General features: G+C 42.4%; 1 protein-coding gene across 1 annotated transcript in view; it reads right to left on the bottom strand.

Annotated features, from left to right (window-relative positions):
• The window catches only part of PIP4K2A (phosphatidylinositol-5-phosphate 4-kinase type 2 alpha), a 186,767-nt gene that overhangs the window by 98,070 nt on the left and 61,388 nt on the right, over positions 1-27,309 (bottom strand). The gene's annotated exons all lie outside the window — the stretch shown is intronic.

The raw sequence follows: 27,309 nt of genomic DNA, 5'->3' as shown, positions 1-27,309 counted from the left end.
CGCGCACTAAGTCACTTCAGTTGTATCCAACTCTTTGAGACCCCATGGACTATAGCCTGCCAGGCTCCTCTGCCCATGGGAATTCTCCAGGCAGGAATACTGGAGTGGGTTACCATGCCCTCCTCCAGGGAATCTTCCTGACCCCAGGATCAGACCCGTATCTTTTGACTCTTGCAGTGGCAGGTGGGTTCTTTACCATTAGTGCCACCTGGGAAGCCCTTAGTGGCCACTGCTGAGGAAGAAACTTCATCCTCATGTATTCATGCTACCAGAGGTGGTCATACCATACAGTGTTCATTTAGCCAGGGCAATAGCCGATTTTAAAAACTGTCCCTACCCCCAGTACTTTCTTAGATATCTGCTATTTCCCTCATAACAATGATGTAGAATTATTCTCACTGGGCAGATGAGAAATAAAGTTAAATAACTCAGCAGAGACATTAAACAGCCTCCCTTAGATCATGAGAAAAGGCAGTTACTGACTCCTCTGTGCTAATAAGCCCTATGTTTGCATCCACATCACACACAGTTCTGACACTGGGCACTGCAGTCCTGAAGGGGGCGTCCTATGGAAAGTGACGACACTTCAGTCCCCTGTGGCCCATAGTTTACAAGGAAGCAGGGGTCTGGCTGAGCTCCATGCTGCGGGTCTACAGGAGGACGCACCACGTTAATACAGGTGGGAGGTGGCATGCCAGGAATCAACTTTTGAAAGTTGTTGGTGATTGTTTAGTCGCTAAATTGTGCCCGACTCTTGTGACCCCATGGACTGTAGCTTGCCAGGCTCCTCTGTCCACAGGATTCTCCAGGCAAGAATACTGGAGTGGGTTGCCATTTCCTTCTCCAAGGGATCTTCCCGACCTAGGGATCAAACCCAGGTCTCCTGCAATGCAGGCAGACTCTTTACCGACTGAGCTACAAGGGAAGCCCATTGAAAGTTGGGAATATAAATTTATATCAAATGATTGCAAGGGATTAACTACACTTTAAGTATCTAATTTAATTTCTCCTTCCCTCCCCTACTTCTAAAACACATTTTGTTCCAAAACTTGTTTCTGAGCCTTTTTATCTGATATGCTGAATTAGTCATGTTTTCCTGGTGAATTACATTCTTTAGCCTAAAAGATTATTTCAAGCATGTATGAATGCACTTTCTAAAAAATGAAAGCCAACAGGCAACTCAAATTTTGTCCAAAAGAGAAATAATTGTTTAGCAAACAATAGTCCAAAGCTATTTTATTCAGAACAAGAGGAGATTGTTTCTGAGACATACCAAGCTACATTTCTTACATAAATTTCTTTTGTCACTGAAAATGTTTCTGAAATTTGAGGATAAGCTCAACTTAGATTTCAGTTAAAATTCCTACACTTCCATCACACTGAAATGCAGAAAATCACTTTTTTGTACACATATGAATTTATTTTCTATTTTGCTATAAGGCACAGGGGTGTGGTTTAAAAAATAGTCTTTAGCTAGGCTAATTTCTTTGTCATGGCTGAGAGGATCTTTTAAATCCTTGACTTAGATGCATATATACTCACAAGTAAACGTCCTGAAGTATTTTACAAACAATGCAAATAACAAGCACTTTTAAAAACCTGGTTTTAAAAAAGAACTGTCACCATTTCATCATTCATTAATTTTGAAAAAGATGTCATACCAATGAGTATAGCTCTCCTATCCAGAAATACTCCTAATTCACAAGTGATCAAAAGAACAAAAAAATGCTGTTTGTTTTCATTATTTTAGGAGAAAGAGCACTCACCATCACATAAGTTTTGCATAAATGAATCTCTCCTTTCCCCACCTCGTCCCACGACAGACCATGTACTCTACCAGGTATAAAAACAGATACGTAAAAACCTCCAGAGAATTAGATGACAGAGAATCTTAATTCCTAATTGGATCAAATAATGTTAATATGCTATAAACATGAATTAAGGTTGCAACACACCAGATTTAATCTAGGCACTTCTCACTGGGTTTTAAACCTGGAAACTTCTAAAAGGCTGCACAAGAAATGGTACTCTTAGCTGTTAAAAAAATCCAAATGTTTCTTTCCTCATTATATTTCTTTTTCGATTTTTTAAATTTGGCCAGGAGGTGAGCTTGTGGGATCTTAGTTCCACGACCAGGGATTGAACTCGGGCCCACAGCAGGGAGATGAAAGCATGGAGTCCTAACCCACTGGAATGTGGGGGAATTCTCCATCATTATATTTCAATCATCTTTTTTTTCCTCAATTGTTTGAAGCTACTAGTATTCACTCTGATAAGGAATAGACTGTGGATGAGCATTTAACCCTCTCCTTGGGCCAGCATTACAAGTACATTCTCAGGGACAATACAGGACACAGGGCTCCCCTAAAGGTAAGGTGTGCAGTAAGGCGAGTCTTAAATAGTGCGTTAATATCTTAATATTTTCCCAGGAATGTCTTTTTTACCTTAACTTCAGGAGTCCACTGTTGCTTTCAGATATATCTTCCTCTTTGATCGTGAAGTCTAAAGGTTCAGTGTCTGAAGCACGCTTGCCTTTGAAAACATGATTTAAAGACCTGACCAAAGTTTATCAGTCGCCTCTCAGCAGTCACCTCTCAGGTAGAAGGTACACTTAGGAGAGAGAAATGTGACTTACAGATAACTCCAAATGGATGTGTTGTCAGCTCTGAGTAAGTTCATTCCTGATGACTTGTGTTTTTCTACCTCTGAACCCGTTTAAGGTAAAACCACGGAGATTTTGTGTGAAACTCGATGAGAATCATGAATATTTTTTATTTCTAGTAGAGGAAGACCAAAATTTTATTGTTTTGCTGTTAATTATTACTTTTTCTCATGCTCTCTTTTTTTTCTTCTTTTGTCACATGTCATCTCTGTATCTTGGGAGAGACCAAAGGACCTGAATTTGCCTATGTTTCTCAGTAGCAGTTTTCATTACAATCCCAAAGACGGGCAATGCCAAAGAATGTTCAAACTACCATACAATTGTGCTCATTTCACATGCAAGTAAGGTTATGCTTAAATCGTTCCAGCTAGGCTTCAGCAGTATATGAACCGAGAACTTTCAGATGCACAAGCTGGATTTAGAAAAAGCAGAGGAACCAGAGATCCAATTGCCAACATTCATTGAATCATAGAGAAAGCAAGAGAACTCCAGAAAAGCATATACTTCTGCTTCATTGATTATGCTAAAGCCTATGACCGTGTGGACCACAACAAACTGTGGGAAATTCTTAAAGAGACTGGAATACCAGACCACTGTACCTGTCCCCTGAGAAAACTGCATGTGGGTCAAGAAGCAACAATTAGATCCAGACGTGCAGCAATGGATTGGTTCAAAACTGAGAAAGGAGTACAACAAGGCTGTCTTGTCACTCTGCTTATTTAAGTTCTATGCAGAGTATATCATGCAAAATGCCAGGCTAGATGAAGCACAAGCTGGAATCAAGGTTGTGGGGAGAAATATCAACAACCTCAGATATGTAGATAACAACACTCCAATGGCAAAAAGTGAAGAGAACTAAAGAGCCTCTTGATGAGAGTGAAAGGAGAGTGAAAAACTGGCTTAAAACTCAACATTCAAAAAATTAAGATTATGGCATCTGGTCCCATCCCTTCATGGAAAATAGAAGGGAAAAAAGTGGAAGCAGTACAGATTTTACTTTCTTGGGCTCCAAAATAACTGCAGATAGTGACTATTGACATGAAATTAAAAGACAGTAGCTCCTTGGAAGGAAAGCATTGATAAACCTAGACAGCTTGTTAAAAAGCAGAGACATCAAACTTTGCCAACCACGGTCCATTATAGTCAAAGTTATGGTTTTTCCTAGCATGTATGGATGTGAAAATTGGACTATAAAGAAGGCTGAGAACTGAAGAATTGATTCTTTCGAACTGTGGTGCTACAGAAGACTCTTGAGTCCCTTGGACAGCATGGAGATCAAACCAGTCAATCTAAAGGAAATCAACCCTGAATATTCATTGGAAGAGCTGGTGCTGAAGCTGAAGAGCCAATACTTTGGGCTCCTGACGTGAAGAACTGACTCAATGGAAAAGACCCTGATGTTGGGGAAGATTGAGGGCAAAAGAAGAAGGGAGTGACAGAGGATGAGAGGGTTAGATAACATCACCGATTCAGTGGACATGAATCTAGCCAACTGTGGGAAATACTGAAGGACAGAGAAGACTGGTGTGCTGCAGTCCATGGGGTTGCAAAGAGTTGGACAAAACAACAACTCAGTAGCAGGAAAGGACACTTTTGGTCACGAATAAGTCATTTTGACCTGATGGAAATGTTCAGTGGTGACACACAGGAACCAGTTATACCTTTGAAAAGTGAAGAATGAGAGCTTTTACTGATGCTCACTGCTACCAATTCAAGATAAAAATGAAAACAAAAGTCAGATTCTCTGTGGTAGACCATGAACAGGAAGGCAGTCTAAAGCTACCACACTGCCTTTTTCTGCCCATCAAGGATGTGAGAACTGAAAAATATTCTAAATAAACCTGCATTTTTTAAACTAAAGTCAAATATGTGGACAAAAAGAAGGAAAGCCATGTAAAGCCCTACTATGATACCTGACAAATTGTGCTTCCACAGCTGCCCTTTAACTACAAACAAGGCCTTTTATTGTTGAATTTAAGAATCCCTGTGAGGGACTTCCCTCCAGTGGCTAAGATTCTGCACTCCCAATGCAGGGGGCCTGGGCTCAATCCCTGGTCAGGGAACTGGATCCCGTGTGCTGGAACTAAAGATTCCATATTCTGCAACAAAGACAGAAAGATCTTGCCTGATGAAACTAAGACCCAGTGCAGCCAAATAAATAAAATACAGTATAGTAAATACATATTTTTTCAAAAAGAATCCCCATGATATTCATTGATAGCAATTATTCCAGAGCACTAATGACCCCTCATCTAAAGACAAACCAAGGAGACTAGGAGACTCTAGGCATTTGCTGTAACAAAAGAATAAAACAAAATTTCTCATAAGAAAAACTGGCCTATAGTTATCTTTTTTCCCCCTAATAGATTACAAGCATGTTAAGAGTAGGAACTAGATTTTATTCATCTTTGTTTATTCCTGCCCACCAAAGGGACCAACGACAAGAAACAATTGTGAAACAAACTGTAAGCTAAATCCTTTGCTTATAAACTTGAAGGGACTTGACTATTTTATCCAGCAAAGATAAATCCTGATATTTGTATCAATCATTCAAAACACCAAAAGCTACAAAGCCAATTACTAAATTCCTATTTACCAAGTTACCAAAGTTTGGGCTGATAGCATGCAAGATGACTTATGGGAAGATTAACTGACTGGTATTAAATAAAGTTAAGTTAAATATTCTCTAACACTATATTTACCTTTGAGCCACCAGGGAAGCCTAAAACATCTAGGGAGTGGCCCTTAATTCTACCAGCTGAGCTATTCTTGAGAAGATGATGTTTGTTTTTGTACATCTGCGTAGCATTTCAAGTTTACAAAGAATGTCCATATTCCTTACTGAAATCATCAAAACTCTGACACCATCCAAAGGCCCAGAAACCACAAAAACAATGATATCCTGAGTGTTTTAAAGCGCTGCTCTACACTAAGGAAACAATAACTCCTCATACTGACAAAACAAAGCCTTTCTTCCACTCCCATATAATTTGATCACAGCCGATGAAACAGAACAGAACGGTAATCAGACTTAGCTCAATAAAGCTTAAGAACGTATTGTTTCAATACACAAGCACCTTTAATCTCACCATCTCTAAACAAACACTATGGACCTTACTTACTTACACGGGGTTAAATGTTACCTAGTGTTCATTAAAAATGTGAATTCATAAAGAGCTACCGAGACCCAGAATGACTCAAAGACAAGGACAGTGATATTCCAAATGACGCAGTAAGCTAGAAGCAGATGACTTTTTATTTCAAGGAAAGCAAAATATCAACCAAATTAACTATAAAATAGGCTGCCAGTTTAAAAGAAAAACAGGGACCTCCCCTGGCGGCCCAGTGGCTAGGACTCTGCACTCCCAATACAAGTGGGCCTGGGTTTGATTCCCGGTCAGGGGATCCACACACCACAGCTGAAACCAAAATAGCTAAATAAATAAATAAACATTTAAAAAAATAAATAAAAGAAAAACATTCTATGATTTATTTCCAAAAGCAAGGGTGACTTTTAGATAATATGTAAACAGTGCTGAAGATAAATACAAATAATAAAATAGCCAAATATGATATTTGAGGTGATTTACAATTTTCACTGAGAAGATAGGCCTCCCCTCACCAAAGCTTTAGAAAATGACATTTTCCAAATTGTTGATTTGTTAATCCAGTCTTACTATTTTCACTCATCTTTTTTTAAAATACTCTGCTGCTGCTGCTGCTGCTAAGTCGCTTTAGTCGTGTCCAACTCTGTGCAACCCCATAGACGGCAGCCCACCAGGGTTCCCCGTCCCTGGGATTCTCCAGGCAAGAACACTGGATGGGTTGCCATTTCCTTCTCCAATGCAGGAAAGTGAAAAGTGAAAGTGAAGTCGCTCAGTCGTGTCCGACTCTAGCGACCCCATGGACTGCAGCCTACCAGGCTCCTCCGTCCATGGGATTTTCCAGGCAAAAGTACTGGAGTGGGGTGCCATTGCCTTCTCCGCTAAAATACTCGAGAAGGATATATACTTCCTATGTAAAGTATTACTTCACAACAAAGATGACAGAGCCTGTAGTTACCGATAGCAATGTGTGTGTGTGTGTGTGTGTGTGTGTGTGCTCGCGCGCCACTGAGACGTGTCTGACTCTTTGTGACCCCCTGAATTGCAGCCCGCCATGCTCCTCTGTCCATGGGATGCTCTAGGCAGGAATACTGGAATGGATTGCCATTTCCTCCTACAGGGGATCTTTCTGACCTAGGGATTGAACCTGCATCTCCTGAGTCTCCTACATTGGCAGGCAGATTCTTTACCACTGAGCCACCTGGGAAACCCAATGATAAGCGATAAATATGCTCAGTTCTAGAGAGTAGGGGGAAAACCTTCCTTTCTGAAAGATTTGTTTCAAAGTGGGATTTTAAAAAGATATTTTACTTTCACTAAATGATGGAAAACAGAGGTGTTAGGTATTACTATAGTCTGAATGTTTGTGTCCCCTCAAAATTCATATGTTGACATCTTACTCCCTAAATATGATGGTAGTAGAGGTGAACCTTTGGGAGGCGCACAGTTGTCATGGATGAGACTGCTGCCCTTATGAGAGACCCACAGAGTTGGCCACATCCTTCTGCCCACTGAGAACACAGAGAAAAGGAGCCAGCTATGAACCAGAAAGAGTGCCCTCACCCAGATGTGACCATGCTTGTGCCTTGATCTTGGGCTTCAGCCTCCAGAACACGAGAAATAAATGTTTGCTGTTTAAAAGCCATGCAGTCTACGGTGTTATGATCTAGAAGCCCAGATGGACTGAGACAGATGTTCTCCCCAAAAGTCTGACCTTTCAGTTGATTGGACCATGTACATGATGCTCTGTACTTGATAAGCAGGTTCTTCCTGACTAATTGCTTGCCCACTAGGGTAGGTTTCCAACCAGAGGCCACAGCATGAATCGGATCTAGAGGACAGACCACCTTCTTGTTTGATAGGAAGCTGTTAACGATACCATACCACTTCCTCCACCAACTGCCAATTTTAACAATGACTTACAGTACGCTGATGATTGCAATAATGGTTTAATTATGCAGCTTATATTCTTTCCTCCAATCCTGACAAAGAACACTAAAACTGAGAGTCCTGACAGACTGTATTATACACTGTGATGCTACAAAGATTGTTTCAAATGCTCTATCTTGTAGCCATTTTGGAATATGTTACACACTGATATTAGATATTAAAATACAGAGTTACTAAATGACTGTTAAAAGTCTAACAGGATAGAGTTGATCTTGATAACATGGAATAGGGCTCTGAGAGCAAAACTGCTTTACCTTGTAAATGTGAGACCACTGAGTCAGCAGCTTCTAGAATTGCTGTATTTGTTCACTTTACACCAATGACTGGGGTGTTCTTTTTTAAAACACTGGCAAGTGTGTGATTATCAGCAACTTTAGAATGAGCCAGAGAGGAGAGTAAAAAACTCAAAATGACTAACAGAAAACTCATGTTCTACAAGTCTTAGTTTCAGAAACCACAACAGCCACCAAAACTCAAACGGGATGTGCAAATTTGAGGTCTGACTCATCACCTGCCAGTTACTGTGCCGTACCTGAGTTCTGAGTCCTCTCACCTTCCTCTGCCCTCCATCCCAGTTAAGCCAGAAGACTTGGGCCAAGTTTAACACATCAACCCTCTCACTCTTTTTACAAGAGTAAATACCAGTGAATGGTAGGAACGTTGGCAGGAACTAAGATGCCAACTTCTCACAGGTCAGGAGCCAAGTCGTGTATGCTGTCCAGAAAGCAGCACAGTAAGACCATGGTGTGGTCCTACAGACATGCACTTGCGTGTGGTATTGATAATCCCTCTCCCAAATAGCAGAGAAGGCAATGGCAGCCCACTCCAGTCCTCTTGCCTGGAAAACCCCATGGACAGAGGAGCCTGGTAGGCTGCAGTCCATGGGGTCGCTAGAGTCGGACACGACTGAGCAACTTCACTTTCACTTTTCACTTTCATGCACTGGAGGAGGAAATGGCAACCCACTCCAGTGTTCCTGCCTGGAGAATCCCAGGGACAGGGGAGACTGGTGGGCTGCCATCTCTGGGGTCGCACAGAGTCGGACACGACTGAGGCAACTTAGCAGCAGCAGCAGCAGCTCCCAAATAGATTTTACTAACCTTTTTATAAATAATGGTAATAATAGATTGTAATCCATAGAATAAGAACCTATGAGTTCATGCTAAGACAGGCAGAAGAGGAGAGGAAGTGATTCCTTGCAATAGAATTCCAACTAATAAATGTAGAAGAAATGATGGCAATATTTAAAATCACCAACTGGAAAATATTTACAGTAATAACTATTTCAGGCAAGAATCATCAATGGATGCTAAAATTAATCAGCAAAAATATGGTAAGAAAAAGGATATTTACATAGTCTCCAAGTATATCCCCACAAAATACTTATTAAGAACAGAGGGAAAAATAACCATAGGATGGAGGAAGCTGATACCACTATAATCAAGAGATAAAGTCAACATCATCACTAATGAGATAAATCAACATCATGCGTCCTCTGATATGATGCACTGAGATGGAAACCACTCTGATAATCTGGCACTCTGATGAAAAACACACAATCTGAACCCAATCATTAGGACACAAACCCTAACTGAAGCCGTTCCATAAAACAATCAGTTGGTATTCTTCATCAAAAGTGCAAAGATCCAGAGAGATATATAAAGACAGAGAAACTGGTCCAGATGAAGGGAGGCTAAGGAGACAAGATAACCAAATGCAACATGTGATCCTGGAACCAGAAAGGAAACCAAAATAAATGGGACAACTGGGGGAATGTGAATGAGATCTATCAGTTCATAGTAATATTGTATCAGTGTTAATGTTCTGATTTTATTAATGTATTCTTGGCTATGTATGATGGTAACATCTAGATGAAAGGTATATGTGAATTCATTATATTATTTTTTGCAACATTTTAATATGTTTAAAATTATTTCAAAATAAAAATTTAAAACAAAATTAAAATTGTGTTTTTAGTAGAGAGCATCCATCATTGTTCCTCTCTGTACTCTGTTCACTGAAATTAACTTGGTCTTACATGTCAATTTGCAGCCCTTATGCCACAAAGCCAGGATATATCCAAGATGGCAGAGTAGAAGGTTCTGTGCTCATCTTCTCCTGTGAGAATTCCAAAATTACAACTTGCTGCTGAACAACTGTCAACAGGAGAACATTGCATCCCACCAAAAAAAGATAACCATGTCCACGGGCAAAGGAGAAGCCCCAGCAAGACCATAGGAGGGTCAAAATTGTGTTTAGAATCAAACCCCAAATCGGCCAGAGATGCTAGGAGGGCTCAAACAAACCTTGTGCACACCAGGACCAGAGACCCCATGGAGACTGAGCCAGAACTGTGTCTGAGTGTCTCCTGCGGTGGTATGGGTCAGCAGTGGACTGCACCCAGGGCAGGGGCTCTGGGTGCAGTAGACCTGGGTATGGCAAAAGCTCCCTTGGAGGAGGTCGCCATTAACCCCACCACGGAGCCGCCAGAACTTACACAGGACTGACTGGGGAAACAGACTCTTGGAGGGCACAAGTAAAACCTTGTGCGCACCAGGACCTAGGAGAAAGGAGAAGTGACCCATCAAGAGACTGACCCAGACATGTCCATGAGTGTCCAGAAGTCTCTGGTGGAGGTGTGGGCCTGCTGCTGCAGGGTTGGGGGCAGTGTGTCCATGGGACCTTTAGAAGGAGGTCACAATTATCTTCATTACCTACACCATAGTTTAGACTCAGGTCAAACAACAGGGAGGGAACATAGCCCCGCCCATCAACAGAAAACTGGATTAAAGATTTACTTGGCCCCGCCCATCAGAATAAGACCCAGTTTCCCCCTCAGGCAGTCTCTCCCATCAGGAAGCTTCCAGAAGCCTCTTATCATTCTCCATCAGAGGGCAGAGAGAATGAAAACCACAATCACAGAAAACTAACCAATTTGATCCCATGGACCACAGCCTTTTCTAACTCAATGAAACTATGACCCATGCTGTGTAGGGCCACCCAAGATGGATGGATCAGGGTGGAGAGTTCTGACAAAACGTGGTCCACTAGAGAAGGGAATTGCAAATCACTTCAGCATTCTTGCCTTGAGAACCCCATGAAGAGTATGAAAAGGCAAAAAGATAGGACATTGAAAGATGAACTCTGCAGGTTGCTACATGTCCAATATGCTACTGGAGATCAGTGGAGAAATAACTCAGAAAGAATGAAGAGATGGAGCAAAGCAAAAACAACACCCAGTTGTGGATGTGACTGATAATGGAAGTAAAGATGGATGCTTATTGCAAAGTAACCTGGAATGTTAGGTGCATGAATCAAGGAAATTGGAGGTGGTCAAACAAGAGATGGCAAGAGTGAACATCGACATTTTAGGAATCAGTGAACTAAAATGGACTGGAATGGGTGAAGTTAACTCAGATGACCATTATATCTACTACTGTGGGCAAGAATCTCTTAGAAGAAATGGAATAGCCATCACAGTCAACAGAAGAGTCTGAAATGCAGTACTTGGATGCAATCTCAAAAAGGACAGAATGATCTCTGTTCGTTTCCAAGGCAAACCATTCAATATCACAGTAATCCAAGTCTATGCCCCAACCACAAATGTTGAAGAAGCTGAAGTTCAATGGTTCTATGAAGGCCTACAAGACCTTCTAGAGCTAACACCCCAAAAAGATGTCTTCTTCATTACAGGGGATTGGAATGCAAAAGTAGGAAGTCAAGAGATACGTGGAGTAACAGGCAAATTTGGCCTTGGAGTACAAAATGAAGCAGGGCAAAGGCTAGTAGAGTTTTGCCAAGGGAATGCACTAGTCATAGCAAACACGCTCTCCAACAACACAAGAGAAGCCTCTACACATGGACATCACCAGATGGTCAACACTGAAATCAGATTGATTATATTCTCTGCAGCCAAAGATGGAGAAGTTCTATACAGTCAGCAAAAACAAGACCCGGAGCTGACTGTGGCTGATCTTGAACTCCTTATTGTCAAATTCAGACTTAAACTGAAGAAAGGAGGGGAAACCACTAGACCATTCAGGTATGACCTAAATCAAGTCCCTTATGATTATACAGTGGAAGTGAGAAATAGATTCAAGGGATTAGATCTGATAGACAGAGTGCCTGAAGAACTACGGATGGAGGTTCATGACATTGTATAGGAGGCAGTGATCAAGACCATCTTCAAGAAAAATAAATGTAAAAAGGCAAAATAGTTGTCTGAGGAGGCCTTACAAATAGCTGAGAAAAGAAGAGAAGCTAAAGGCAAAGGAGAAAAGGAAAGATATACCCATTTGAGTACAGAGTTCCAAAGAATAGCAAGGAGAGATAAGAAAGGCTTCCTCAGTGATCAGTGCAAAGAAACAGAAGAAAACAATAGATTGGGAAAGACTAGAGATCTCTTCAAGAAAATTGGAGATACCAAGTGACATTTCATACAAAGATGGGCACAATAAAGGACAGAAATGATATGGACCTAACAGAAGCAGAAGAGATTAAGAAGAGGTGGCAAGAATACACAGAAGAACTATACAAACAAAGACCTTCATGACCCAGATAACCACGATGGTGTGATCACTCACCTAGAGCCAGATATCCTGGAATGCGAAGTCAAGTGGGCCTTAGGAAGCATCACTACAAACAAAGCTAGTGGAGATGATGGAATTCCAGTTGAGCTATTTCAAATCCTGAAAGATGATGCTGTGAAAGTGCTGCACTCAATATGCCAGCAAATTTGGAAAACTCAGCAGTGGCCACAGGACTGGAAAAGGTCAGTTTTCACTAAAGTTCCAAAGAAGGGCAAGGCCAAAGAATGTTCCAACTACCGCACAATTGTACTCATCTCACACGCTAGCAAAGTAATGCTCAAAATTCTCCAAGCCAGGCTTCAACAGTACATGAACCATGAAATTCGATGTTCAAGCTGGGTTTAGAAAAGGCAGAGGAATCACTGATCAAATTGCCGACATCTGTTGGATCATCGAAAAAGCAAGAGAGTTCCAGAAAAACATCTATTTCTGCTTTATTTACTACACCAAAGCCTTTGACTGTGTGGATCACAACAAACTGTGGAAAATTCTTTAAGAGCTAAGAATACCAGACTGCCTGATCTGCCTCCTGAGAAATCTGTATGCAGGTCAAGAAGCAACAGTTAGAACTGGACATGGAACAACAGACTGGCTCCAAATAGGAAAAGGAGTACGTCTGTAAGGCTGTATATTGTCACCCTGCTTATTTAACTTATATGCAGAGTACATCATGTGAAATGCTGGGCTGGATGAAGCACAAGCTGGAATCAAGATTGCCCGGAGAAATATCAATAACCACAGATATGCAGATGACACCACTGTTATGGCAGAAAGTGAAGAGGAACTAAAAAGCCTCTTGATGAAAATGAAAGAGGAAAGTCAAAAAGTTGGCTTAAAACTCAACATTCAGAAAACTAAGATCATGGCATCTGGTTCCATCACTTCATGGCAAATAGATGGGGAAACAATGGAAACAGTGACAGACTTTACTTTGGGGGGCTCCAAAATCACTGCAGATGGTGACTGCAGCCATGAAATTAAAAGATGCTTGCTCCTTGGAAGAAAAGCTATGACCAACCTAGATAGCATATTAAAAAGCAGAGACATTACTTTATCAACAAAGGTCCATCTAGTCATAGCCATGGTTTTTCCAGTAGTCATGTATGGATGTGAGAGTTGGGCTATAAAGAAAGCTGAGCGCTGAAGAGTTGATGCTTTTGAACTGTGGTGTTGGAGAAGACTCTTGAGAGTCCCTTGGACAGCAAGGAGATCCAACCAGTCCATCCTAAAGGAAATCAGTCCTGAATATTCATTGCAAGGACTGATGCTGAAGCTGAAGCTCCAATACTTAGGCCATCTGATGTGAAGAACTGACTCATTGGAAAAGACCTTGATGCTGGGAAAGACTGAAGTTGGGAGGAGAAGGGGACAACAGAGGATGATATGGTTGGATGGCATTGCTGACTTGATGGACATGAGTTTGAGTAAGCTTCGGGACTTGGTGATGGACAGGGAAGCCTGGCGTGCCTGCAGTCCATGGGGTCACAGAGAGTTGGACATGACTGAATGACTGAAGTGAACTGATGCCACATATGCATCTTATATAGTATTAACTGGAATATTTTTCTCATGCCCCATAGGGATAAGAGTACCATCTGTTCTACTCTATGAGCAAGAAACATATCCCTCAGGGGTAGGATATATACCTACAGCCTAGGTACCAGGCTCAGTGCTGAATGAATGAATGAATCCTTAAGGCTTATTTTTTAAAAATTAAAATTACGGGGAAAAAGATAAGGGGAATAGGACATGAAATATTCTAGACTCTGTTACATTATCAAGTTTTATGAATAATTCCCAAAGAGTGGGGGTGGGGCGGGGGGGAGGATGCCTTACTTTTGGAAATTAGTTGGGTTTTATTTTCTAATTTTCTTTATTTATTTGGTTTTCTATCTACGCAGCATGTTATTGTCTTTGGCATTCATCATTTCTAAAAATTAACAATAACAACACATCCTCAAGGCTTTCCTGCTGGTTCAGTGGTAAAGAATCCACCTGCCAATGCCGGAGATATGGGTTCGATCCCTGGTCTGGGAAGATTCCCTGGAGAAGGAAATGGCAACCCACCCCAGTGTTCTTGCCTGGGAAGAATCCCATGGACAGGGGAGCCTGGTGGGCTATAGCCCATGGGGTCGTAAAAGAGTTGGACACAACTTAGGGACTAAACAATAACAGACAAACGAGTCTGGTGTCTGCAAACTGTTTTACACTCTTTCTTAGGCAACTGTTTTAACAACCCTGTGAAATGAACAGGACTGTTTCACTCCCCAGCCCTAAACAAATAAGAAAACCAAGGCTGCAAGCAGTTCAGTGACTGGCTCAAGGTCATAGTGACCTCTACACAGCGTGGCCTGATTCTGTTCACCTGGTCAGAGCAACTCCAGAACCTGGGCACTCAGCCACGGCAGTCAACTGCTGCTTGTCTTATATTCATAAATAAATAAAAAGGACATAGATTTTAAAAAGAAAAAAATAAACAAAACCTGTCCAGTTACTTAAAGAAACCAGAGGAAAACTGCTTAAGGGGCAGATGACTACTACATAAAGCAAACCAAACACTCACGTGAAGTACAACTGTCCACTTTAAGTTTATACAGCTCTTTTTGGTTTACCTAGTCACCCACGGTAAAAATTCTTCATGGAAGAAACCTCAGCTTTGCCTGCTCTGAGAGGGAAAATACAATGTCACCTTCATCATTCAGCATAGGCTGTGGTTTCTGGGTGCTGCTCCGAGCCTGCAGGAAAGGATATTGGGAGAAGAGGGGAGCTGGGGTGCAGAGGGACATAGGGGCAAGAAGCCCAAGGGGAAAGGGGTGCTGTTGGGTAGCCCATCCCAAAATGTGCCTCTGAGGCATAGTAATTATTTTGAACTAAAGTTAATTAAGAAATAGCCAGCCCAAGGGGGATATTCCAGGCTTCCCTGGTGGCTCAGTGGTAAAGAATCCACCTGTCAATGCAGGAGTCACGGGTTCGATCCCTGATCTGAGAAACCCCACATGCCACAGAGCAACTCAGCCCATGTGCCACACCTACTGAGCCTGTGCTCTAGAGCCCGGGAGCTGCAGCTACTGAGCTCACATGCCACAACACTGAAGTCCACCGGTCTGAGAGCCCGTGCTCCGCAATAAGAGAAGCCACCGCAACGAGAAGCCCGTGCACCGCAACTAGGGTAGCCCCACTCCTCGCAACTAGGGAAGAGCCCATGCAGCAATGAAGACCCAGCACAGCCATAAATAAGTAAATAAAATTATATACATATGTACATAAAAGGAGGAGGGACACTCTGACTGTCCTGTCTCCCTGAAAGCAAGAAATCAATTCCATGTGAAAGGTGCCTTCTCTGCATTTAGATAGATAGTCACCCTTATCATCAAAGACAGGGGATTCACACCAGAAGCCTACATAAACAAGCCTGGTTATTTCTTTAATTGACAAGCCCAAACTCTGTCTAAATTCTTCACTAATTGGGTTCTCCAAACCTAAGTCTCTTTGTCCCATCAATTCCTCAAAAATCTATTTGTCTACAACATGTAAAAACTGCCTGCTTTGGTCCCACTTCTAAGGTCCCATTTCCATGAGATCTCTGTGCTCTTGAATTAAAATGTGTTTCTGTTTCTCTGGTCAATCTGTCTTCTGTCAATTTTATTCTGAGTGCAGCCACAAGAGCTCAGCAGAGGAGGGGGGCTATTTCCCACTCCCAGATGGTGCTGAATCCTTCTCAACTGGGCTGTCATTCCATGACGCCACACCCAGAAGTTCATAATTTGACATTCCAGCAACACTTCATACGAGTGACAACTGAAGAAGCAAGACAACAAACGTGGATCCTAAGCACTTGAAGGTCGCTTGGTTTTCTCAAACCCTTACCCCAGCCTGGAGGCGACTGGCCATAGGAAGCGCAAGTTCCACACCTACACAAAGGCAGTGTATCTTTCAAGGCATCTCGGATGCAGTGTTTAGAGTAGACCCTATGTGCTTGGGGTTGCTGGGAGCACGCACTGAGTCCACAACACTGCCTGGCACTGGGTCAGTACGCCTGGCTGTCACTGTCCTCAATATCCCTAGGGTGCTGTCCCAGAGAAAACCCTTAGTAAATCTTTGCTGACTTTCATTTAAAACAATGTGGTTACATCAAAATGTGATTATTCATATAAATACATACTAGGGATGTAATGTACAACATGATACATATAATTAACACTGCTGTATGCTATATATGAAAGTTGTCAAGAGAGTAAATCTTAAGAGTTCTCATCACAAGAAAAAACTTTTCTCTATTTCTTTAATTTTGTATCTATGTGAGATGATGAATGTCACAAAACTTGTGATATTCACTTCATGATGTAAGTCAAGTCATCTGAAACTTCTACAGTGCTGTATGTCAATTAGATCTCAATAAAACTGGGGGAAAAAAGAAATGCTTATTTGGCTCAGAGACTTGATAAGCCTGCAACTGATGTGAGAAACTACAGCTAACGTTCCACAGAGCAGATGCACCGCAGCAGAGAGTCCGAGGCAACCCTGAGTGCCTGGAAGACATCTGGCCACAAATTACAGCCTGGACCAAAGAAGCCAGCCCCAGAGGATGGGGGTTGGGGAGAGGAGGCGTGATCAGAACAGGACTATATTCCAGAAGCAGCGCTGCCCGTTTCCTTCAAGACCGTTAGGAAACCTAAGACAACAGTTCGTCACACCTTTTGTTCTGAGAAACCGTGATGATGTCTTTCTCTGGTGTCTCCCCTTCCTTTCCTACAGCACCTCCTGTTTACTCTGCACCTTCATTTCCTTAGTGGTTGCAGATGTGCAGAACATACAGACACTTGCTGACAGAGCTGTTCATACAACTTTACACTGTGTACGATTTTGTTGAGCTCTTTGCAACAGTATCATGCTCTGTGGTCCCTTACTGCTAACCTGTTTGGCATGTACTTGCTTTTTAATTAAAATGAAAGAGCACTCTTAAAAAGTCCGAATTTAGAAAACTAATCAAGAGGTAGTTAGTTATTCTACATCAGAAAAGGAGATGGCTCTAAAGAAGGATTCACTGAAGTGTTCTTTCCTACCGCCCAACTCGCTGCCTCTCCATTCAGCAGAGTACAAAGTTTTTTAGAAAGTACAGATTTTTTTCGGTCTATGGAGGAACCATTTAGGAAGGAGCACAGACAACTGCTACATGAAGCCAAAGTCATCTTTGATTTCACCAAATACTTGTTGACCTGAACAAAGCTGAAGAATGTCTCCCTAACTATTAAGGTTCATTGTACTCTTCCAAAAGCAACCTCTTAAAATCGGTGCTATATCCCCTCTGCCCTAGCCCCATCAAAAAATTCTAACTTGAGTAAAACCCCAGACCTTCCATAGGAGATATTTACTGAGATTCTATTCTTTAAGTGAGATTTTATTTTTTAAAAGTATTGAATTTGTTACAATTTTTTTTCTGTTTTGGGTTTTTTATTGGGCTGTGAGGCATGTGGGATCCTAGCTCCCTGACCAGGGATCAAACCCACACCCACTGCATTGGAAGTCAAAGTCTTAACCACTGGACTGCCAGGGAAGTTCCTAAGTGAGATTTTAAATATGTAATCTATGTATCCATATTTTTTAGAGACCTATGTAATGAAGACCTAACATGTGTGTGTATGCATGTGTGTGTGTGTGTGTGTGTGTTAAGTCGCTTCAGTCGTGTCTGACTCTTTGCAACCCTATAGACCATAGCCCACGAGGCTCCTCTGTCCCCAGGATTCTCCAGGCACAAATACTGGAGTGCATCGCCATGCCCTCTTTCAGGGGATATTCCCTATCTGGGGATTAAACTTGTGTCCCTTATGATTCCTGCCTTGGCAGGTGGGTTCTTTACCACTAGTGCCATCTGAGAAGCCCAAGACTAAGATGAGGGGGGTTCAAAAACCAAGTGATGAAAACAGACATTATGAAAGATGAGTGAAAATTGCCAGCAGCTTTCAGGGGAGAGAGGGAGGAATAAGTAGAGCACAGGAGGTTCGGGGGGCAGGAAAAATACTCTAGATGATAATTAATGGTGGATAAGTGTCATCGTACATTTGTCAAAGCCCATAAAATGTACAATGCAGAGTGAACCCTAGTGTAAACGATGGACTCTGCCTGGTAATGAGGTGTCAATGTTGGTTCATCACTGGGACAGACGTGTGCCTGGTGCCGGCTGTTGATGGTGGTGGGGGGTGGGCTGAGAACTCTCTGTACCTTTCCTTCAATTTTGATCTGAATCTAAAACATCTCTAAAATATATAGTCTATGACTTTTTTAAAGTGCTATCCGCATCTAGCAGGAAGAGACTGTTATCCACAGAGTTTAAGGAGATGTTGGAGACAGACCTTGGAGGAGGGAAAGGACTTGAGTTTGGATAAGAGAACAGGTTACTAACCTGGGAAATGACGTGGATCTTTGTTGGAGTTAGGCGGCATGCGGGATGTTGGTTCCCTGACCAGGGATAGAACCCCCGCCCCTTGCAGTGGAAGCATGGAATCTTAACCACTGGACTACCAGGGACATGGAGGACTTCAAGGGACCAACTGACAAGACTCTGAGTGCCAGGTGGACAGGGCTGGTATCTGTTCTGAGTGCAGTGAGGTGTTATAGAAGGTCTTGAGTTGGGGCTTGTTAGACGAGGGTCATCTAGGGATTTAGCTCCTTGCTGCGTGGACTGGAATTTGGAGGGATGATGAAGCCTGGAGGCCACAGCGTGGGCCTGAGACAACGAGCTGGGGCACAGGATGTGGTGGGGGGACCCAGAAGAGAAGGGGGAAGGCAGGGAGCTCAGAATGCCTAAGAGGTTTTGAGCCTTTGAGACTAGAACAGTGAAGTTGCTACCGAAAATAGGAAATACAGAAAGAGAAGTAGATTTGGGGTACATAGAAGATGTCTTATTTTGGGTGTGTGCAGATTATTCATGTGGAGAAGTCTAGCACGCAGCTACAAATGCAGTTCTGAGGCTAAAAATATTTCGAAGTAAACCTGCAGAGAGAGAGAGAGTCATTAAAGCCTTAGGAAGAGCTGCCATTGTAGAAATTGATAATGCTGCAAAGGGACTCAATGCGAGGGAAAAAAGAACATGGTCAAAGAATCTTCAGGAAGAGGACTTAGCAAAGGAGTCTGAAAAGGAGTATTTAGAGACAGAGGATCCAGAAGGAGCAGCCCACGCTCCCTCCCAGCCCCACTCAGAGATTCAGACATCCACCCCTACCATCACAAATCATTCATTATGCCCCTCCCCATGTCACTGGAGAGCATATATATTGTTAATATTGACTGGGAGACTTCAGCAGAAACTAATGCCCATGGTCAGCAATTTTTATTTTGGCTGGCCAGAAATCAATTCTGTTACTAAACTAACAGTTTGCTGGTTATTATATTCAATAGTTGCACTGGACACACCTGTAATGTCTTCAAATTTTCGTGAAATGTTGTCTTCCATCCACTTGTCTGTAGAAGCAAAGGAGCATCTTCTAGCACCGCGAGTTTCACTTTCACTTTCCGTATCAGAATCAATCACTAAGGTTTTTGTCTTTTGGTTGGTTTTATCTTCACACTGTCTGAATCAGAACTGTCTGAATTCTGAAGAACTATCACCCTCTGAGATACTAGTATATACATTGCTCAGACAATGACAGAAAGTATCTGCAGAAAATTCACTGATAAATTCTTCCCTCAAATTTTGCAGTGAATCGTTTTTGAAAATTTTACGTTTATAATATACACAAGGTTGGAACCAAAACCTAATGGAGCAAAATGTGGATGATAATGACAATCATTGTTGTATAATGGACCCTAGATCAATTTTAAGCTCTAACAACTTTGCACAGTGGTGTTAATTGTATCACTCACTCTATTGCTACGTCTCTGGTCAATAATCTGTTAAGCAGAAACTACACTGTTATTTTGTGAAAGCTTACTAATATCTAGAACAAGGAATAAAGATATGTACTTCAAATCTGAAGTACAGACTTCCAAAATACAAGGGGATAAATGTGTGGGAGACTGCATACTGGTATCCCCAGTGAATCCCATCTCCTGCATCCACACCCTTACGTAGACTCTGGTCTTGGCCATGCACCAGCCTTGTGTCAGCTAGTGGGACCTCAGCAGAGGAGACATGAGACCATAGGTACAAGCCCGCAAGACAAGTTTCTGGGTCCTGGGCTTCTCCTTCTGGGCTGCTGGCACTGTAACAGCCTTAGCTGACTGCCAGACCCCTGAGATGAGCCATCAGGGATCAGCCAGCCCTGGTGGGTCCTCAGGGCCAGCCAGGTGAGACCAGAAGCATTGGCCAGCAGAGGTTGGCCCTAACTGCAGAATCATGACCAGATAAAGAGTTGTTGTTTTTAAGCCATTAAGTTATGGGGTGATTTACTGCACAGCAATAACTAAGTGCTGCAGAACATTTTAAACATGGGGCAAAGCATGTACATGTGGGCAAACAAGAAAGCAAAGGTGGAAGAGGTCTGAGGTTCAGAGTGAAAAGTTGACTCTCTACCCACAGAAAATTGAAAATGGCCCCAAGATTTGAGATAGGGGTTCATCCCTCTGAGCACCTTTTCCTGATGGCGCTTTTTACTTTTCATTATTTTTATTTTTTGGCTGTGCCACAGGGCTTGCAGGACCTTCATTCCCTGCCCAGGGATGGAACCCATGCCCTGGACAGTAAAAACGCCAAGTCCTAACCAAGGAACCGCCAGGGAATTCCCAGATGGCTCTTTTTAAACTGTTACATTCTTACCTGTTGTTTCCACCCCTAATAATCTACAAATACAGATTTCAGAATTTAAGAGCAGAAAGGCCCTAGAAATGACAAAAAGACAAGGAAATTAAAACCAAAGAAGTCATTCATTTCTAAAGAACCACAAACTAATTACTCCTCACGTTAAAACCAGAATGCAGAACTGCCACCCTTCAGCCTGATGTGCTCTGGGCTGTACAAACCAGCCTGCTCACAGCCACACTCTTGGCACAGGCCACTCTGTAAGGACTCTATTCATAGACTCACTGTCCTCGAGAAAGTCAGCCTTTCTCATGCCCCAGTGCACATGGGGTGCGTGGTCTTTTCCTCTCTGTCAAGTCAGGGGCAGTGATTGGACGGAATCATCCAGGTAAGGAGCATGAACTCCAGGCAAGAGGGTGGCAGTAACCATGGGGCTGAGACAAGCCCAGGACTCCGGCCGCCACCAGCACCAGAGCGATCGCAAACACGCTGCTGCAACAGTCAGCCTTGATGCCCACCGAGTCCCAGGATGTGCGGTGCTTGTTTCCTGAGAGGGCTTTGCAGAACACTCTGAAACAGGCATTCCTCATTCACAGGATGACCTGAATGGATAATCTGAAAATAAGCGAGAAGGCAGTTTGGTGATGGATCTACAAACATCACCTCCAGAAAACCTGCCCTTTGGAGACCCAGTGCTCTGCAACTTGGCTGCCTTATTCTCTCCTCACCACTCTCCTGCGTGGTCCCTGGGGACCAAAACCTACAGTAGAATTTGCACTAATGATCCCCAATGGGGCTTCAGGAGGGTTGCATTTTGAGCAATAACTTGCGTTTTGAATCAGGTTTCATCTTCCTGGTTGACTGCACTTGTTAAGAATAAGTTAAAATAAAAAGCATTAGGTCTTGATTTTAAAAACACTATATAATAAAAAAATTTGGTGTGCTGTGCTTAGTTGCTCAGTCATGTTCGACTCTTTGCAATCCCATGGACTGTAGTCTGCCAGGCTCCTCTGTCCATGGGGATTCTCCAGGCAAGAATACTGGAGGATCTTCTCAACCCAAGGACTGAACCCAGGTCTTCCACATTGCAGGCAGATTCTTTACCTTCTGAGCCACCAGGAGAGCCCAATACTGGAGTGAGTATCCCTTCTCCAGGGGATCTTTCCGACCCAGGAAATGAACTGGGGTCTCCTGCATTGCAGGTGGGTTCTGTACCAGCTGAACTACAGAGGAGGAATATTAAAAGCACATCATATTAAATGAACTCCATTGTCTCTTTCCTTTGAATAATTTCTTTATAGGTATATATAGCTTTATATACAGTTTCTATATATGTGTTTATTTTCTTGGGCTCTAAAATCACTGCGGATGGTTACTGCAGCCATGAAATTAAAAGGCGCTTGCTCCTTGGAAGAAAAGCTATGGCAAACCTAAACAGCGTATTAAAAATCAGAGACATTACTTTGCTGACAGAGTAGCAAAAGCTGAAAAGCTACGGTTTTCCCAATAGTCATGTACGGCTGTGAGAGCTGAACCATAAAGGCTGAGCACCGAAGAATTGATGCTTTTGAACTGCGGTGTTGGAGAAGACTCTTGAGAGTCCCTTGGACTGCAAGGAGATCCAACCAGTCCATCCTAAAGGAAATCAGTCCTGAATATTCATTGGAAGGACTGATGCTGAAGCTGAAGCTCCAATACTTTGGCCACCTGATGCCAAGAGCTGACTCATTAGGAAAGGCCCTGATGCTGGGAAAGATTGAGGGCAGGAGGAGAAAGGGGACGACAGAGGATGATATGGTTGGATGGCATCACTGACTCAATGGACATGAATTTGAGTCAACTCTGGGAGGCAGTGAAGGACAGGGAAGCCTGGGGTCACAAAAAGTCAGACACGACTGAGAGACTGAGCAGCACCAACAACAATATATGGGTGGCCATGGTCTTTGGTTAATTTGACTTAAACTTACAACCTCTCTCAGTAACGTCTCTCTTCCCTTCTCCAAGAATCATTTTTCCTGACCTCCTGCTTTCAATTATCCTTGAAGAATGTCTTGAAAGTATCCCATATTTCAGTGTGAAATCAAAAGGAAGGGCAGGAAGAGTCCACCACACCCTCTGTCTCTCCTTCCCTTTTCTTTTTCCCCCTCCTTTCTCTTGATCCATCTAAATATTTTTCAAAATAAACATTTAAGGACTTCCCTGTGGTCCAGAGGTTAAGAATGGGTCTTCTATTTCAGGGGACTCAGTCAGGGAACTAAGATCCCACATGCCTTGGGGCAACAAAACCCACCATGCAACTACCCATCGCACAAGCTCTAGAGCCCAAGTTCCGCAGCAAGATTCCGCATGCTGCACTAAGACCCAACACAGCCAACTAAGTATATAAGTATTAAAAAGTCAACATTTAAAATAGAAATTTTCTTCTACCATTTCCCTAAGTGAACAGGATTTTTTTTAAGGGAAGGAAAGACACTTTTCTATTATGTTCTATTAATAGAAAATATACTTTTCTATTATGTAATTCTATATTCAATCACAAGAAATTCTCTGACACACTTTTTTGGTTTTCGTTTTACAGGAACTTGGGGGACCTTGACGTTCAAAGGAGATGGTCTACAAATCACTGTGTCTTGGAATATTTATTACAGTTTTTCTCTAAAAGATTAGCAGTAGTATACCCAAGTGAGAATCTTTCTTGTCACTATGCACATTTTTAAATCTTGACTGCTCTCTGGCACCCAGTTAAAATAAAGTATTTTTGTTAACAGCACTCTGAGGGTGTGCTGTGACTAATGGGATGGTTAAGCTGGAAGGCATTAATATATTCTTGATGCAAGAGCCAGAGGTACTAGCCCATACCTTCAATCAGAGGGAGCAAAATCAAATTAGTTTGATTAATATACAGAAAAAAAATAAACTTACACTTACCAAAGGAGAAAGGTGTGAGTGTGTGTTGGGAGGGATAAACTGGAAGCATGGGATTAAGAGATAAATACTATTATACATAAAACAGACAAATGACAGTGATGACTAGATAGCACAGGGAACTATATTCAATATCTTGCAATAATATACATATCTGAATCACTTTGCTGTACACCAGAAACTAATACTACACTGTACATCAACTATTCTTCAAAAACAAATAAATAGTCTGATTATACTGATAAGGAAAACAATTTACTCAAACATGTGATCAGGAAGGAAGGGGAGCCTCAGTAAAAGGACACCCTCCAAATCAAAGATTTCAGAGGAAAAAAAAAAAAGTAAACTAAAAGGCAAATACAGATAATCCATTGAGACCAGGAAATAACACCTGAAGCACATTTAGATCATTGTCGGCTTTTACCATGAAAGTAAGCAAACCAAAAAGTGTTCGGAGAAATCACAGATGAGCTTGCCAAAGACACCCGCCCTGGGCTCCCCTGTTGATATTTAAGAGAAATCAACAGAGGTTTTTAAAAGAATCAAGACTTTAATTAATTGAGAGGCACGAAATAAATGCATTTCTCTTACTTGTACCATTCAAGAGTCATGACGAAGAACTTTTTTTTTTAAAGAAGTATGTATATCCTCAACTTTTATCAGGTCCAAACAGACTGGGAAATGAACAGCGGGGGAAGCAGATAATACACTCAAGAGTGCAAATTATTAAAAACAAAGTGTGCACCATCACAGACGAATACCCTGTCTAAAATGTCTTTAAAATTAGGACACCATTTTTCAGAACCCCAAACTGCTTTAATTTTCCCAGTCAAAACCCTTATTTGCTATAGCCACAAAAAGTAGTAACTATAGCCTAAAACTGAACATCTTTTTAAGTGTGTTACTTCAATACACACAAAAGAACTTTTATGACTATCAACAAAACTAAAAAGTTGGGACTTCCCTGGTGGTCCAGTGGTTAAGAATCCACCTGCCAATGCAGGGGACACAGGTTCAATCCCTGGTCTGAGAAGATTCCACATGCCAAGGAGCAACTGAGCCCGTGCACCACAATACTGAGCCCACGCCCTAGAGCCCACGCTCCACAGCAGGAGAAGCCATCGCAGGGAGAATCCTGTGTCCCACAACCAGAGAAAGCCTGCATGCAGCAGTGAAGACACATACGGCCAAAAATAAATAAATAACATTTTAAAAGAAATAAAAAGTTGTATTTAATTCACAGAAGAGGAAACAATTAGACATTAATGTCTTCATCTGTACAAATCCATAGTCTCTCCAAGCAGAACACGAGAAGGAAATTATTATGCTGAATTTCATCCAACTCACAGTCGTATTCCAATTTTCTAACCTAATTAAAACTGGCAGTTTTACTGAGAGGAATCAAATTTCAATCAAATGGGTATGTCATCTTTTTTTTTTTTTAAAGAAAAAGCAAAAGAAAAATCAAGATCTCCCATGCAAAGGATTAACAGAGCTTTGATTAGAATTGAGAGCCACAAGTTAAACAGGTGTTTTGAATTACCACTTTTATTAAAACACAATCCTTTACATGAAGCTCACTGGATTTTTTTTTTATTAGTTCTAGAATACTGAAAGAAAATGTTTGTTTGGCTTAACACAATGGGGACTCATAAATCATGGAAGAATGACGACGGTGCTACCTCTGGGAAATTCACGACATCGGTCTCTCCCCGGGTAGCAGCACTAGGTATTTTAGGACCAAAAGAAGCCTTGGCAACAATCAAGAGCTCTTTCTACAGACACAAGAGCATCCTGGTCTGGGGGTGGGGCAAAATGAGATTCAAGCCGTAGATCTGTCAGCTTGTTGGCCAATACGTCTTTTTCTTGGGAATAAAAATTACACTGAAAGGGTTTAAGGGGCAGCAGAATTGGCTGGCAGGACGGCAGCTGTGGCGGGCAGATAGGGACCCCCTACCCCGCAAAGGGCCCCGGGAGTGGATTACGCTGATGCTGTGTAATAAGGCAGCGCTCCCAGTGACCTGGGCGCCCCCTTGGGGACTTGCCAGCCCTGTTCATGGAGTTCTGCTGAAAAAGACAATTATGGGCACATCCTAATATTCAGGCTTCTTGCTAGATCCAATTTATTTACCTTCTATTCAGCCTGTGGGAAAAAGCAATCTAGACTCCAGTGATTGAAACTAAGTTGCTTAAACACCGCTTGGTTTCCTATTCCCTAATGCAAAGTGGAAACAAAGTGTAGCTGAGATAGAGGACAAGCCGTTGTAGCTAGATGAAAGAGAATGATATTCAATACTTGATATAAACATGTACCAAAGATGTGGAGCCCGACGCGATCTAGGGAAAAATGATCAAGCAAAACGGCAATACACAGTTCCAGGAAGCAAGAGAAAGATTTGGGGGAAAAAATACATAACATGTTTCACATTCCATTTTGAAAAAAATATTTTAATGCCTCTGTCTTAGATGATCAAACCTCATCAATAAACAAGTGGAACATATGCTTGTAGGACAGCAATGCTTTTAAAATTTATCGTCAAATCTTATGGTAAAATTAATTATATTCTATGGCAAATGATGCTGCAGGCAGAAAAGCAGTTTTAGACTCAGAGGGTACCTAGTACCCTGCAAGACCCCCTTATCCACCCCTCCACCTCATTTTATAAATGAAACAACAGGCTCAGGGCATCTGTGGGAAAGCTAGGAGAAAGAGGCTTTCTCCCAAAGGCTCCTGCTGCCCAGAGGCCTCTGCTTTTGCCTACAGCCCTTTTGAAGTGGTCCTGAGATTACCAAGGCCATTCTATCACAACAAACACAGTCTGTCTCAGAAATGGATCCTCAGAGATCACATTAAGGTCGTGACACTGGCATTAAAAGTGAGGATGTTCTCTTCCAGAAACCTCATATTTACTCATTTAACGCACACTCAGCCCTCTCTTTTGAATGCCCTGCTCCCCACCTACATCCCTCCCCACACCCACCTGGGTTATCACAGGAGTAAGGATTCTACATCTGTCTGTGCTCAGTCACTCAGTTGTGTCCGACTCTTTGAGACCCCCACGGACTGTAGCCCACCAGGCTCCTCTGTCCATGGGATTCTCCAGGCCAGAATACTGGAGTGGGTTGCCATTTCCTACCCCTGGGGATCTTCCTGACCCAGGGATCGAACCCACATCTCCTGTGTCCCCTGCATTGACAGGCAGGTTCTTTACCATTGGGTCACCTGGGAAGCCCAGGAGTCTGTACACTGGGACCCTACTCCCTGGTCATCAGAGTTCTCTACTCCTTCCAAAGCTGCCCGTCCAGGGCTGGCCCCAGCCCCAGGCAGGTGCAATGAATCTTCTT

Source organism: Bos indicus x Bos taurus, chromosome 13 (assembly GCF_003369695.1).
Source record: "Bos indicus x Bos taurus breed Angus x Brahman F1 hybrid chromosome 13, Bos_hybrid_MaternalHap_v2.0, whole genome shotgun sequence".
Classification (NCBI taxonomy): domain Eukaryota; kingdom Metazoa; phylum Chordata; class Mammalia; order Artiodactyla; family Bovidae; genus Bos; species Bos indicus x Bos taurus.
Note: the sequence above shows the minus strand (reverse complement) of the source record. Positions and strands in the feature narration are given on the sequence as shown.